Here is a 15536-nt window from a genome sequence, read left to right as displayed (position 1 = left end):
ATACTCCAGAACACGTCCAAACTAGCAAAGTCATGTTGAAACTTGTGTGACATGGGTCCCGCTGTAGTTAACAATTTTGACAGGCCCAATCCAACGCATGGAACAGTAACTTAATACACTCAAAAGACTTAAATAGGCTTGCTGAATGACAAATTGTAAAATCCGGTAGACAATGTAATGTGGGACAGTGATAAGAAACAAAGCACGTTGTTAAGCTTCCTGCGAGCAAAGACCGATTTAATAATGGTCGTTTTCAACTGGCCGATGAATTGAGTGGGTAAGTACCTACGGTATTCACACCAATATCCCAGTTTGCCTGCGTTGGCAACCCCTCTGGAACAGTATCGCTTTCTCACTCTCTCGTTCCTTTCATCTAACCCTCCTCCATGGTATCGTGGGATAATTAAATATTTATGCCATCACAGACGGTTCTATCAAATAGAACGACTTACGTTTTAAAACTTGTTAGATTTAAGTGCTATAAAAATGGGAAAGGCAAATCTAAGTCTCATTAGAAACTATATCTTAAGTGATGTACCTACGATACATTGATATGCACACATAATGTAAACACAATGAAAAATAAATATCAAACTTTACGATCACCTAGTCTATTTCGATTACAAACTAAATTACAATAGATAAAATAAAACAAGAATAACCGATTATTTGATAATTTTGCGGCACTATGAAAAGAACTTCATAAAACAGCAGTAAGAATTAATAACCAAACCACATACGTACCTTGATATTTAGTAGATGCTAATGCAACTGAAACATCCCGTAGTAAAATGTAAACACAATCACGGATCTTAAGTTAATAATAAACGAAACCGGCACTACCAAAACCGTTAACCACTGTTCAGCGATAATAGATCCTTCTTTTACAAACACTCACTAGCACTGGTTCAACAACTATACGAGAACAATGCAATGTTGCAAAACAGATGACACTTCATTATAAATAAGACAAAGCTCGGGTACGATAAGCTTTTATCGTGGTAAAGGCGTGCGGCTCCGACGACAGTTGTGTGAAGACTGCATCAGTCAGGCGGGAGTAGCGGCACGCGGGGCGCGGGGAACACAGCAGGGGGCGCGCGTCGAGCGCTAGAGGCAGAGGCGTCGAACCAACCGTGTGTCACCGTCACTGATATGATAACGAACGTATACAGTACAACATATCACACGTAACTACAAATACTTATGAACCTTGACACTACGCAGAAGGAAAGTATCATAAGGTATTTGTATATGAAAATCATTTAGATAGTGGGATACCTAATTAGAGTCAAATTTCTGGATTTACATATCAAACTGACAACAATCAAAATATATGCTCTAATTAAAACTTGAACAGACAGCCATGAGAGAACTATAACATACGTATATTGTCAACAGGGCTCAGAAAAATAAACAAAGCGACGGATAGTGATGTAAGCTAAATAATAAATCTTACCATCTGTGGGGACAGACAATAAATGCACGGTTTCTGTAATGGTTTTGGGTTTGGGTCTCCGAAATTCAAGATCAAAGCAATAGGAACACCTAAGCCAAAAATATATAATGATTTCTAAAAGGAATAATTTAAGGAAAATGGTTCACAAAACACCGAGCATGCCTATAGCACTTTAGAAGTTAAAGTTAATATGAAAACTGAAAATTGAAATATACATGTAGAGACTCGGCCGAACAATTACATAATTTAAATAACATGATATTTATGGTTGAAATACTAGAATAGGAACGCAAGCGACAGATGCAAGAATGAATATATTTAGTGTGAATCATCCGAAAACGTGAGGTAAAAAAGTAAACAAATAGCCACCATGCCATATTAATATTGACTACAGAGGTTTATTTCGAACTGAGTATACAATAGCACCTGTCCGATACTACTTTTATAGCCCTACTTAAAATTTAAGAAACCGCAAGCAGTCTAACGGAGCTTTTATATTTTTAACCGAACACTCATCTTGTTAAAAGGAACCAGACCCCTGCAAATGTTTTGTTAGCGAGCTAAATATATCACAAATCGTGGATATTGCTTTGCCCCGAGTTATAGATTGCCTAAGGGAAGAGTCTATTTTTACTGAAAACAAATTCAACAAGAAGGGGATAAACATTGGAGTTAAAGTAGAATTTTCATATTGTGGAAACATTGGACGTTAAGTTACTGTCTATATAATTTGGGAGAATATTTTGTTTCTACAATCAGGCAATAATGGGAACTAATTTATATTCTGTCATTGATAGTTTAAACATGTGTTTTACTTTACTGTCGTACAGCAATTGCAAGTCGTAAAGTTTACGATGCTAAGCTCTAACAGTGCACAATGCACTATACTTTAGCCATGAGAACGGCTCTATAGTCGGTCCAGTTACACGCATACGTAAATACTACATGTATCCCGTTTTAATGAATGCACTGTCGCTGATTCATAAACCGCGTCGTAAAATCAAAGCGGTCAGTCGCCTGGCAAATGAGTTCTCGGTCCATGTGTAATCAAGTAATGAAGATAACCTGACCTTATTTTTAAATGAGAAATTAGCTGACTTTCAAAGGGAAAAGTAATATAACGCTTGAACTACGCATATAGTACCAGACTGCAATGCGGTCAACCCTCAATTTGTAGATAGGGTTCATATAGAAATCTGTTAAAGGATGCATGACCTTAATATGCCAAGATTATTTTTAATTCACAAAATGGACGATAGCAAACGTAAATCACTCAACAATATCGTACACAGAAACGTTTTGAGACATCCGAGACGAAATGGAGATGTAATTAGTTCCAAGCTCCAGTATCTTGCTGCGTGTATGCACGACGTGATCGGTTTTGTTGTTTCAAGATCGTTTAGCTTTAAATAACTTTAAGTTGAGTCGGGTGAAACACACTTAACAGCTGTACGCGTGATTCTAGACTATGTTGTTATTTATCAAATGTAGGTGACATAAACGGCTGAACTCTATATTTGTTACACATTATCGAATCTAACAAGGTACGGTATCTAGCAATTGCGATACAAGATAAAAATAAGAATCAGAAAAGAATGTTATTAGACTCGTTTGGTATCCAACAAAGAGAATTCAAGGAAAGAATGAGGGCGATTATTTGGACTTTGATAACATGTAACAAGAACAAACGGTGCGACACGCTGTGCGAAAGTCAAGCGTCCCCGACAAAGTGAGGCAATAAAAATGTACGAGAGCCACGCCCGAATGCCGCAAACTTGCTAGTGTGTCGCCTAAAATCGATAGTCAACACCTTATAAACAATTTTTTAATGTTCAATTTATCGACTATACCTAACTTTCACGATGGAAGAATCTGTGTCGTCTTACAAAATAATATCGCCGAAACATACGTTACGTCAGACAAAATTAACGAGAAATCTTCCGACTTAGCAATGTAACCGAATATTATAAAATATCAAGTAGGTACAGATCAATCAAGTCACTTTGCGACTATCGATAAAACTATCGATTTGTAGACCACTCTAAAAGCTGGCGGTCGGTCGTCGTCCTGTTTCGTCCGAATTCACTTGTTATGTATCCAAACGACACTTGGTAAGCAAACATAAATAAGATTTATGGAACATCGGCGTGTGCGGCAGATCTCTTCAACTTTGCCGAACACTCCATCATGCGATCATGTGTATTGATTTTCTTTGTGGCTCCGTCGATATCGGCGTCTTTTGAAGACATGTGCTCTTGTGACTCACTTACAATAATACGCACGCATATTCGAATATATTCCACGTTTATGGTATGCTTTTTAATGCTGGGCAAGGTTCCTCTTAAAAAAAATCTTGGAATTTCTTCGGATAGCTTTTTATTTATATACATATTTCAAATTAGGAAATAAACAGCTTATACAACTAAAATTTCTCCTGATCTTTTATACCTACGTATTTATGTTCGATAATCATTAAGTCACACACTACAATAATTACCGCAAAGTATTACATCCGGTAACACGGTATGGGTATTAGCGTTTGATGTCACCATAAATACATTACCAGTGTCATTCAATCCATCAAGCAGACACCCCGTGATAATGTTGTTATGGAAATCAGCTGATACAAAGGGGCTGTTTATTAATTCGGTTATACGGTCACACTCGAGGCGTTACTCGGTACCCAGTGGCTGTTACACAAGACGGGTATATGCTCTACCGTGTAGTAAGGAGATAACTCGACTGTCAATACAGGCGGACCGTAAATCTTATTACACGCTGTTGCAGCAACAATACGGGAAAGTTAAAACGTCTTGCATGCATTATCTAAAGCACGCTATAAACATTATTTCCTTTTTATATTACTTCTAGTTGCAAAAGGACTTTTAAAGGATTATCCAATAAGACTATAGACTTGTACCAGGTAAATATTGTACTGTACTAGTTACGTTCTTCACTATCGCATCGGGGAACATCTGTAATGATAGTGTATAAGTGTGTTATAAATAAATAAATAAAACAAATATTTTACTTTTAGTATAGAATGAACAATAATACTAACTACCTACGTATAGAAGGGACACTCTTCGCCCCGCACCAATACCAGCTTGAATCGACCTTCATTTCCCCCCCCCCATTTCAACTATTGAGGAGTAAAGGAGCGCGCGCAGGGTAAGAACGACATTTTTGTATGGAGTATCCAGGCTATTGAGGAGCTCGGTGGCGCAGCGGTAAACGCGCTCGGTCTGCGATTGTTGAAGTTAAGCAACTTTCGCAAAGGCCGGTCATAGGATGGGTGACCACAAAAAAAAAGTTTTCATCTCGAGCTCCTCCGTGCTTCGGAAGGCACGTTAAGCCGTTGGTCCCGGCTGCATTAGCAGTCGTTAATAACCACCAATCCGCACTGGGCCCGCGTGGTGGTTTAAGGCCCGATCTCCCTATCCATCCATAGAGAAGGCCCGTGCCCCAGCAGTGGGGACGTTAATGGGCTGGTGATGATGATGACTTGTACCAGGGATAGTGAGCTGAGCACATCGAGGTTAGAACATTATCCTGCAAAAAATGTTGGTGTTCTGATGATAATATTTCCCATTTTCTAGACCCCCAAGTAATTGGGTCACTCTAAGGATATAATAAGGACAAGATAGTCTTAATACAGCGGACGCGAGGTTCATCAGAGGAAATTGCGAGACCATAAAAATATTTAGAGGCTATTAAGAGCTTCGTAGTGTGACGTTAGACAGTACTTATAAAGTATACTAGGTAAGCAATGATTTTAATGCTAGTAGCAGATACAGAACATGCTGGAATCGTGTAGAATTTTACAAACGATGCAATTAAAATCAACGCTTCTTGAAATATTGTCCTTCCGTACTTTAGTACGGAACGTAAGTGGCTTTATATGGCTAAATATGGCTTTACCACAAAACTGATTTCAGCACCGACACTGTTCAAGAAGAAAGACAGGTAAGCAAAAGTGGCCCTAATTTTCAAATAATTCGATTGCCTTAGCTTTCAACTGTGTTTAAATTCTAAACATTGTTTTGTGGTATAGAGCCGTTAAGGTTTAACAAATATAGACACAGACAATTTTCTAATGCTGGAATGGATAAATATTTTTTTTATATACAATATGTAATTATATACAATTAAACAATATATATTTTTACCAGCGCCTTTTATTCTTGTAACCCTTAAAATAATTCTTTGACTTTCAAATCAGGCTATTGTACCGTACCCGTCTTTTCCTACAACTTGCTGAAAGGTAAGCTCGTGATTTAACGAGCTATCGTTTCATCTTTTAATGTAATAAGACCAACCACAAAGCCTCAATAAGTCGAAATCAAATACCCAAATGTTTACGTTAATGTTTTAAACCAAATAATGAAGAAAGTTTGAGAAAGAATACCAACTGACTTTCAAATGTGTAAAGTTATGGCATATGGAGGAATAATACTATTTTATGGGTATAAAATTGTCCTGTTAGGGGTGACTTTGGAAAGTATGCGGAGTTGCATTCTGAGCGGAATGGCAGCAGATGGGAGGGACGTAACGGTCCCGGAATACCGCAAGCGAGGTAAAGAATAACCTATCCCCTTGTTAAACTTATTTGTGAGGAATGTTACTACAGTTTAATGTTATGGAGCAGACGGGCCGGACGTGCTCACTTTAGGAATTTCAAAAAAGACGATATTGCTTTTATGATCTAGCAAAGGAAGTCTTGAGTATTATTTTGTCGCTGTTTATGTACTGCAAATACTCTGTTCGATTTTATATTCACTAACACGCAAAGGTCTCAATGATGAACCAAATTATATTATTATAACAGCAATGGATGACACCGATTTAAATATATTATAAAAACTATACGAGACATCGGGCCTCGTTTCGAAAAGGGATATTGCCTACTCTCTTCAAGTTCAAGAGTAGGTAAAATACTCGAAATTCTGAGGTAACCTTTGGAAGACAATAGCCTCAGTTTTTACAATAAGAATGACATCATGTTTCATTCACGGCGTGATTGAAAAGCCACAAAAGGTTGAATTGAATGCGATAATGCTCCGTGACGGTTTTGTTAATGCTTCTTTATTACCAATTCCACGCTGTCCGAATAGATCCATTCGGACACAAATATTCCCTTAAAGACAATCATTTATAATGAGACTCCCATAAGTTATTATTAGTTCTTACTAATAACATCGATTTATTAGGCTGCTTGATCTACTATCCTGGGATATCGTTCTGAAGGGTAAAATTTATCAACTTTATTTCTCTCATACACTAAAATGTACCAATAATCAAAGGTATTAAGCAGGAAATAATTGTGGTATCAATGACCTGTTATTGGACACACTTCCTATATATATTAGGACTAGCTCCAATTCCAAACTCCGATATCCAGGTCAAAACACCATCTGTAGCGTCAATTATTTTCCCAGATTCATTAATATTGAACTGAGACAGATTCGGTTATAATTGGTTTCCGTTCGAACTTGATTTAAAAAAAAAAAATTAATAAAGAGAACTTATTGGAAAAGCTCTTACGTTCTAAGTGGGCTTAGGCCATTAGCCGTTGGATATCAATTTCGAATTTCTTTTGAAGGAGAATTTGTATGTTTCTGGGAAATTAAAAATATTCCCGAATAGCTATACAGGGTTCGCGAAGTGTTCTAAAGGTGCGAAAGTTTCTTTTAGATGAAAACTAAACAACAAAGTTTATTCTAGAATTTTAATAACGCAATTTGTTTGAAGTGTCTATATGCTTTTAGAATTTTGACATTAATGTATGATGTTGATACACAAGCTTATGTTCATTGTAAATATTGGCTTGCGCATATGTTGTTACTGAGGTAAAGTTAATTTCGATCCATCACAAAACAATTTGGTCCAGAGCTTTACTGAAGTTCGAAAACCTCTGAAAGTCAACGCCTGTCTGTACTGTTAAAGTTGCTATCAAACTAAGAACTGTTTAAATAATCTACTAAGTTTAGTAATCACTTTAGTACCAATAAAGTATTCACATACCTAGTATTTATATTTATATAAGTCAAATATAACATAATAAAATATAAAGTTATTTTTTGTAGATTTCCAAGGTGAAAACTAAATGGCAGTCGGTACGATGGGTCACAAGCTCCCCGAAAGGGCACCAGTTCAGGTCGACAAACTTTCATCAGGTCACTTTACAACCATTTACAATATTTTTAGATGCGATGTCTTTTGATGTTGGAAGCCAATTATGATCGATAATAAAAATAGTTAAGACATTTTCATCGGTTTGAGAAAAAAAAGGCTCGTTAAAAAGTCTCATCAAAGACCTTACATGTCTGAACACGGTTTTGTACTTCTTGTGTTGCATAACTGACGAACAGACGACAGACAGGAGGAAAAGAAATTATTAATAGTAGAGCAAAGGAAAGGAAGTGGCGATGGCGAAGAAAATAGTATATCAACGACAGCAGCTTTTTCAGAAATGTTTACTAATTCATAACACTGCGTATATACAGAAGAAAAAATAATGACTTATTGGAATAGTAAAAACTGTTTTTCAGACTTAGTTTGTTGTTCCGTAAGTCTATTATGAAGTTGCTGATATTTTTAGATAAATCCATCATTCTTAGTGAAGACGAGAAAGGAAGCTCGTTTGACCGCTAGAGTGTAAGAATAAATCGACGGTTCTACCTACACCTAACAATTTCTTAACACAAATATAAAATAAGGCCCCTCAGTACATAAAAGAAATATCAGAAAACAAAAATAATCTCGCTGAGAATGACATTAGTGAACCTGAGAGCGTCAGTCCCAATTCAAAAGCAAAGGGCAGACAGATCGCTGAACTCGCCGATTTTGAGGACGAACACCTTCATCCATAACATCTTCACCTTCAATCATAAGAACATTCTGGAACAATGATTATATTAAGGCTATGCTAATGGAAAATACGAATTTCATCTTCAGTGCCCAATTTAATGCTCTGGCGGCGTGCTAATAAAAAGTAGTCAAAGTTGAGAGATTAGTGCGAATTCTAGAGTTCTGGGAAAATCTAATCGTTTTTTCTAGGAGCCGCTTTAAAGAGCGCCTGAGCGGATATTAAAGAATCATCAACGTTCTACATTATATCGAAAAGTATTGAATCAACTAAATGTTATTTCAGAGTGTGAAGTAATTAATGGTTAGGTTAGGTAAAGTCGAAAACTCGTATTATTAAGATATGTTTACATGATACTACATAGGCGGTCCTAGCGTTCACAAAATATTTTGTATGTAACTGGGTAAGCCATCATAACTTAAGTCGTTAATAAAGTTGTATGTCATCGACCTCAGGGTGCCCCAGACTGACTTTTATTGGAGCCTAGTTGATTAGCGTTCTAGACGTTGCCAAAGTGGGTGCACTGCAGCCAGTCCAACCCATTTTCGGTAAAATCGTGTCTAGTATTCATGAATTAAACTTCCCAATATAGAATTTTCTTTTAAGCAATAAAATACTATCTTGACAGGTTGTTTCAATAACGGTTACATTCATATACCAACAGTTATAAAACAAATAAGTCGATACAATGACGGAAATAAAGTGAATTAGTATTAGTCGCATAAAGGTTAATCGTAATTAATTTTCAAATTAAGGAATTGATAAAATAGTTGTCGAGAAGTTTAAAAACAAGTCGTAAATTATCAGTAACGACGGTTTCCTTAATAAATCTGTTCGCTCGCCGTATTTCAGGGTTTAAGTGACACTCACAGATCCACTTGAATCGAACGTTGCCTGAAGAGTCATCGACCTAATATAATTGTAGGTGCTCCATTCTTTCGACAAAGTTTCATCCTCGAAAACTTACCTAATTTAACTTTTACTTTAATTAGCCATTTGGGAAAGATATGCTTCCGCATTTTTAACCCGTAGTCGAATCCCTAACAAGCAAACTACGAAGTATCTATCCGTAACAGAGTCAAATCTGCACATTTCATTTATGTACAGGAAAATACAACCCGCGTCACAACACGATTTGTACAACATCAACACGTAATTTGCAATTACTGAAACAACATGTGACATTTTATTAATTAAAATGTCATAAAATTAAGTATCAGAGCTATGTTAATGGGATGATCGATACCTTCCGCCCCTCAAATTACCGAGTAATCTCAGACGGTAATTACTCAATTTGAGTCAATTTACCCAAGACAGGAGGCGATACGATCAAAGCGCCGCTGAGAAGATTAACGTGGACTGAGCACCAGGTAGGAGGTACTTAATGAAAGGCTCTTTAACTTTATGATTGTGAAGCGAGCATCACCAAAAGATAACGACGGCTTATCTCATTGACGTCTAAATGAAGCGCACGCCAAGCATACTCTCTTATAAACAAATGTGACTGCGGAACGAAGACATGCCAAATTCCATGGCAACTTAAATAACATTCTGATATACGATAATCGTAGGCATACATAAATGTAGCGGAATGTAAACCATGGCACAGCAGAGCCACGCCCAGTCATATATGGAGTTTATGAGCGTCGAAGCGACGCATCAGCAAAGATAATTATAAACGGACGCGACCTAAATTCAGACATGTGAACGACTATTTCCAGACAAATGGGAAGGTGGGTTTGTCAGGTATATTTCGAAATAGCACCTCCGCTACGACCTGCATAAACAAAGGTGTGTTTATGTTTCGTGCTAAATCTAGACATTAGACAGGCTATTCTCTCTAGTTCACTGAGGTTTATGTTGACAAAACAAATGGAAAATGCATAGCTTAAGCTCCAATTTTCACCGAAACTACGATGCACTGAAAGGAACCACGTAATTGAGTATCCATCCAACAATAGCTGCTGCAGGCAGACGGGATGCAAATAACAAAAATCAATACGGCGGGCGAATGCAGACCAACTTGCACAAAATTAACTACCTATCCTCACGATTTTAGCACATTTCATGCCCTGTAAGTTAGAGTGAGATGAACATTCAAATGATATGTGCATTTAAACAAATAGTTGGAGCGTAGCTATTGATAAACTATTCAACAAGCGAGATCCAGACGGAATTCTCAGACGGAGCAACAAACGTACACAAACAATAGATGATCGGACATCCTGCCGCCGACGTTGACGGCCTAATAATACTGCACTTAAATCTTGAAGGTGTATATTGATATTGATTTCACATTGTTCTGAATTAATATTTATATTTTTTATGTTAGCAAAGGCACTATATGGAATTTTTACTGAGCAAATTTAGTACTTTCTGGGCACAAGTCTATACGTCAAACCGTCAAGTATGTAGAACGTATGAAACCTCTAAGTAAGTGGTTGAGAGACTCCGCTGGTGCTCGACGGACCTGTTGACCCAGTACGCAGCGCCCGCGGCTAAAACTCTGACTACACCTGCACCAACGCTATGCACGCCTAGTACTTTGACTAGTCAAACGAAACCTTCGTCTGTTTCAACTTTGTAATTTAGAAATTCTTGCACGGCGATGCCTTTTACTTGTTTAACATTTTATGTGCGTTTGGTAGTTAATGTTTACGTTTCTATGTTCCATGTTGTAATTTTAAGCTTTACTTGCTAACATAAGCTCACGACGATATCCCAATGGGGTAGTCAGAGGTACATCCATCGCAAGATGAATATACCCACATTTCACCACGCTTTCTGTTAGACCAACGTGATAGGTGGCAATGCCTTTTACTAGTTGACCATTTTATGTGCGTTTGGTAGTTAATGTTTATGTTCTTAAGTTTCATGGTGAAACTTTAAGCTTTGCTACAAGATGGTTTATGATTAGCGTAAGATTTCCATTCTCCTTTTGTATCAAGTGCCATTGACGAAGAAACCCTACCCGAAAGTTGCGAAGCTGTATTACGTTCTATCTGACTGGCTTCAGTTTAATCCACATGCGGAAGATTCGGGTGATATTGAATGAAATATCCAGTGAATATTAAGCGAATTGTTACATTGTAATTAATATGGATTACCAATGGACCAAAACCCTTTCTAATGTAATCGATATAGTCATTTAGGTACTCCTTTCTAAAGAGCTCGCGTGGGTGTAATAACAGAAACTATTTTACATAGAGCGATAACAATTCTGTCGTGTTCAGACTAGGTGCAAATTAATGTTGTAACTTTGCGTATAGTATGTCAAGATTAATCAGCTAAGTCAAATTTTCAAACCCTAATATTATCTCTTGTGTCATGAGGTTTTAGTTCCATCTTAGAAAGTGGAATTCCGTGGTCTCTGTCTAAATATATAAAATCACGCGTATTTCCCGTTGGAGTAGGATCACTTACTACTATCCTGACACAGCACTTTCGGGTCTTGCACTCTCATGAAAGTCTTCAAGCAAGCTCGCTGATTTAGAGTACTCTTGACCTGACCTTTCTTTAAAACATCCCGGATTAGATCGCGGTATGTACACCGAGGCCTTTTTTCTTCCAACTCTACCACTTACACCCGTATCATAATCTTTTTTGTAAGTCTACTTTCATTCATATTTTTGGTTTCTGTCTACCCAGCAGGAAATAGGCGTGATCTTACGTATATAATTAATATGGGTGGAGGTATGTCTCAATTTCTCTAAGACGTTTTAAAAATGCAGTTAGCATTGTAGTATATTTATTAAAAAGAAATATTGTTCAAGACGTAATACTGAATAGACAAACAAACATGCAAAATCCAAAACATATTGTGTAATTATTAGGCATTAAAAAATCTATGACTGGTCCACTGGGTTGGATCGGGAATTGCTCATGTATCTGACGTCCCATTTTAGGGAAAACAAACTCACAAAAAGCAGATGTAAGTACCTGAAGTACCTACATACATTTAATTTGGGAGGGACGCTGATACCAGAACAATGCCAGGCCTTTGTTAATCTGATTGGGTCTATGAAGACGTTCATAATAGCTAATCGAAGAAACGACTTTTAGGAAAAATAAAAAGTCTTTTTATTAAAACTTTTTATATTAATTCCAGAACACTAGTGATAAACGAGTTGAATAAGTTAAATTAATATTCCAAAGCTCCACATATTCCAAGTATCTGGCTGACGTCACCAGTTCACCGATGAGTCTCCTTAATAGACGCAGTATAATTTCCACACTCCTTGACCGTCGTGAACTCGTTGACCCACTACCGTGGAACACCTCGAGCCAGTCGGCGAGAAGTCGATTACCGAGCCGCTCTCAGGCTCCAAATGTGCTGACGAAAGGGGGCGCCTCACAAACGACATGACTTGATACTTTCTAATCTACAATCTTTCGTATGGAGGACATCGATACCTATATCACGCTAAAAATATCTTAGGGCGGTGCTTTGCTTTTTATTTGCACATGTCAACGTGATAGTCATTGAATAAACATAAACCCAAAACAGCTCTCGTAAATATTTTGGACCTGTTTCGATAACCAACTGTATTATTCGAACATATTTTACATCTTATCTACTGTAGTTTGTCAATCTTTCTCAGTACAAATAAATAGAATCCCGTTTCAAATACATTACGCCAGAGACACCCTCGTCAGAAAATCGTTTTCATGGTAATCGAGTCTCACAAGTCCATCTGACATCTCCAATACAGTCCTTATACAAAACATGTCTACATCGAACATTTTATTGTCACGAAAAGAATCGAACAGAACTATTTGTGGAAATACGATACAAGAAACAAGTAGTGGTATAGAAAAAAATAACTGTAGGTATATGGCATATATGCTCAATCAACCAAAAGAGGAACAAGAGGACAAAGTACACGCAACTAACGATTCTCCAATTTCACGCTCCAAAGGACAGTCTTATGAACTAATTCCATTTACCGATAGGTGAACTGTAACATGGAAGTCTACGTCGATCAACAATCATAGAGATATTCGGTCCACAATATTCAAATCAGGCTGCAAAATTATGATAATCGTTAAGTTAAATTTTTTGAACAATTACTTAATGCAACCTGTCGCTGTCAGAGCGCCTATTATTTCGCAAAATTGGACCGCGGAAACATAATTTGCATAGAATTTAAGCGTAAATGAAAATACATTTCCACCGCTCGGGTCTATGTAAATTCAGTGACGAAACGTAACGTTGTTACTGGCGGCGACTAATGGATTATGCTATCTGCAGTCACTGCTTTCAATGCAATCTCTCTGAGCTGAAAAACTCAGGTGGCAGCCGGAGCGTGCATTTAGGGCAATGGGTAATGGGTAAATGGAGCTGGCTAACAACCCATGTCACGCCGCTATCCAGCCGAATATTCAGGTGATTGTTTCAAATTCAATCTAGGTATAGGTAATAAGTCATTGAGCTAGTTCCGCATGGCTGCCGTTACAGTGAACAAAGGCTGTTCACATTCGGAGTCGGTCACCCCCTAAAGCGTCCATTTCTCCACGGTGCGTCCAATACCTAGCCCTAATTCCGTCGCGCTCACAGTTCGACTGTTCACAGGTGTGTTCCGGCACTTAGGATATTTCCGATGGCAAATAAAGCTCTGTCGGTCGCATTGCGAGAACTTTCCGTTCATGTACAAAGCACATTTTTCAACATCGAAAAATGCAACTGTAACTTGGAAACGGTTTATCGGTAAGAAAATAAGATTAATTGCTGCACGATTCCAATATTGCAGACCTTTTGGAAGCAATTTATTTAACTGTTTATTTCCCACTGCTAATTGACTATAATAATTCGACATTATTCTCTTCCCACTATCAAGTCAACGGGCCCGCATTTATTAGTCCCAAACGGGAAACCGGTGACATCCACTCGCCATGTTTGGAGCACCGAGAACGTTGCACTGTAATCTCTGATCTCATACGCCGCTTTAGAGCGTTATTCAAATTATTTTAGGAACTTTTGCTCATAAATTCCTGGCGTGTTTTATTAACTTCACGAGAGTTCGTCTTCCTACGTAGACGAGATCAACGTTAGGTACGTGGCTCGAATACTACAATTATCAACTGTAAAATACATATTAATTTTATATTCCTATAATTTCAGACGTGCAGAAACATAGTCGTGCGGGAGCAACAATTTGTGGTGACAACGGCACGACTTTATAAGTTCGAAGACAGAGTTCCGTAACTTAGTAGTCAAAGTTTTAGCTCACTGAATAATTGCTAAACTAAATATTAAGCGATGTGCGATTTTCTCCGTACGTTACGCAGACATTAGAATTTATTTTACATCGCTTTGATAACAATGCACCTAATTATACTTGGCTTTCAAATACATAGAGTTGTTTCAAAGAGTAAACATAAACTCGACTCTCCTAAACGCGTGGGAAGACCCACCCTGCAACATATTGTAATTTGTAATGACACTTCCTTGGAAGCGGCCTTAAAACTTGTTTAACATATTTTTACTTACAAACGCTATTGAATAACTTAACATTAATAAAAGAGACACGCAACTCGGTTTGCGAGTTTCGAAAATATCTGATAGTAGATGGAATTACATGATAAAAGTGTTGTGACCATTGCGCCCACACGGTTTTAAACTGTTGTTTGGTTTTCTTTAAAAACCGGCCTCAATGAAGCGGACTAGATGGTTTACAACGAAGCATTGATGTTCTTAAGATTCAATCAAGATTACCTTTCACTGATACTCTCGCTTGAACACCGAATTTGCATAAACAGATGATGTGGTTCGACTTCTGTCGTGTGTTCTACTTCTGGTGCGCGGGTAACGATTTTCGTTTATGTCCTTTCGGGGTATTGGGCTCTAAATGCATAATAGATGAGGTCCATAATAGAACCATTGAGTTTTCCGCCGCGGACGTTGCTCCGCGGTGGTATTTTCGGCATTTTTCAGTTGGTAACTGTGAATGGAGAGCGAAGCTTCGGGGTACGTCGATGCAGTATTAACGGCATTCTATTTGCGGAACTTCGAATTCAAATGGAAGACACAGGTTTTTTTACTTGAATGTTGTTGAATTGATTGTTTAAAAAACAGTGACTTAGTTCCGTTAGTCTATAGAAACTTTCTAAATCTCTACCGACCAGCTTTTAAAACAATCATAAAACAAAAAAGGAAATATTTATCTTTTCATACCGTTACCAACAATATTATAACTTATAAATCGTCTATAA

General features: G+C 37.6%; 2 protein-coding genes across 4 annotated transcripts in view; one reads left to right on the top strand and one right to left on the bottom strand.

The window, feature by feature from the left end:
* LOC126372820 (brain protein I3-like) overlaps window positions 1-15536 on the top strand; it is a 503203-nt gene that overhangs the window by 310111 nt on the left and 177556 nt on the right. The window lies entirely within an intron of this gene.
* Window positions 1-15536, bottom strand: part of LOC126372755 (tyrosine-protein kinase Src64B) — an 84412-nt gene that overhangs the window by 65144 nt on the left and 3732 nt on the right. For 2 of the 3 annotated variants that reach the window (XM_050018629.1, XM_050018631.1), the window contains exon 1: window positions 745-1026. The exons of the other annotated variant lie outside the window; for it this stretch is intronic. The gene's annotated coding sequence lies outside the window, so the exon portion shown is untranslated. Of the gene's footprint in view, window positions 1-744; window positions 1027-15536 lie in introns of those variants that run through there. 3 annotated transcript variants of the gene reach the window in all.

Source organism: Pectinophora gossypiella, chromosome 14 (assembly GCF_024362695.1).
Source record: "Pectinophora gossypiella chromosome 14, ilPecGoss1.1, whole genome shotgun sequence".
NCBI lineage: Eukaryota > Metazoa > Arthropoda > Insecta > Lepidoptera > Gelechiidae > Pectinophora > Pectinophora gossypiella.
Note: the sequence above shows the minus strand (reverse complement) of the source record. Positions and strands in the feature narration are given on the sequence as shown.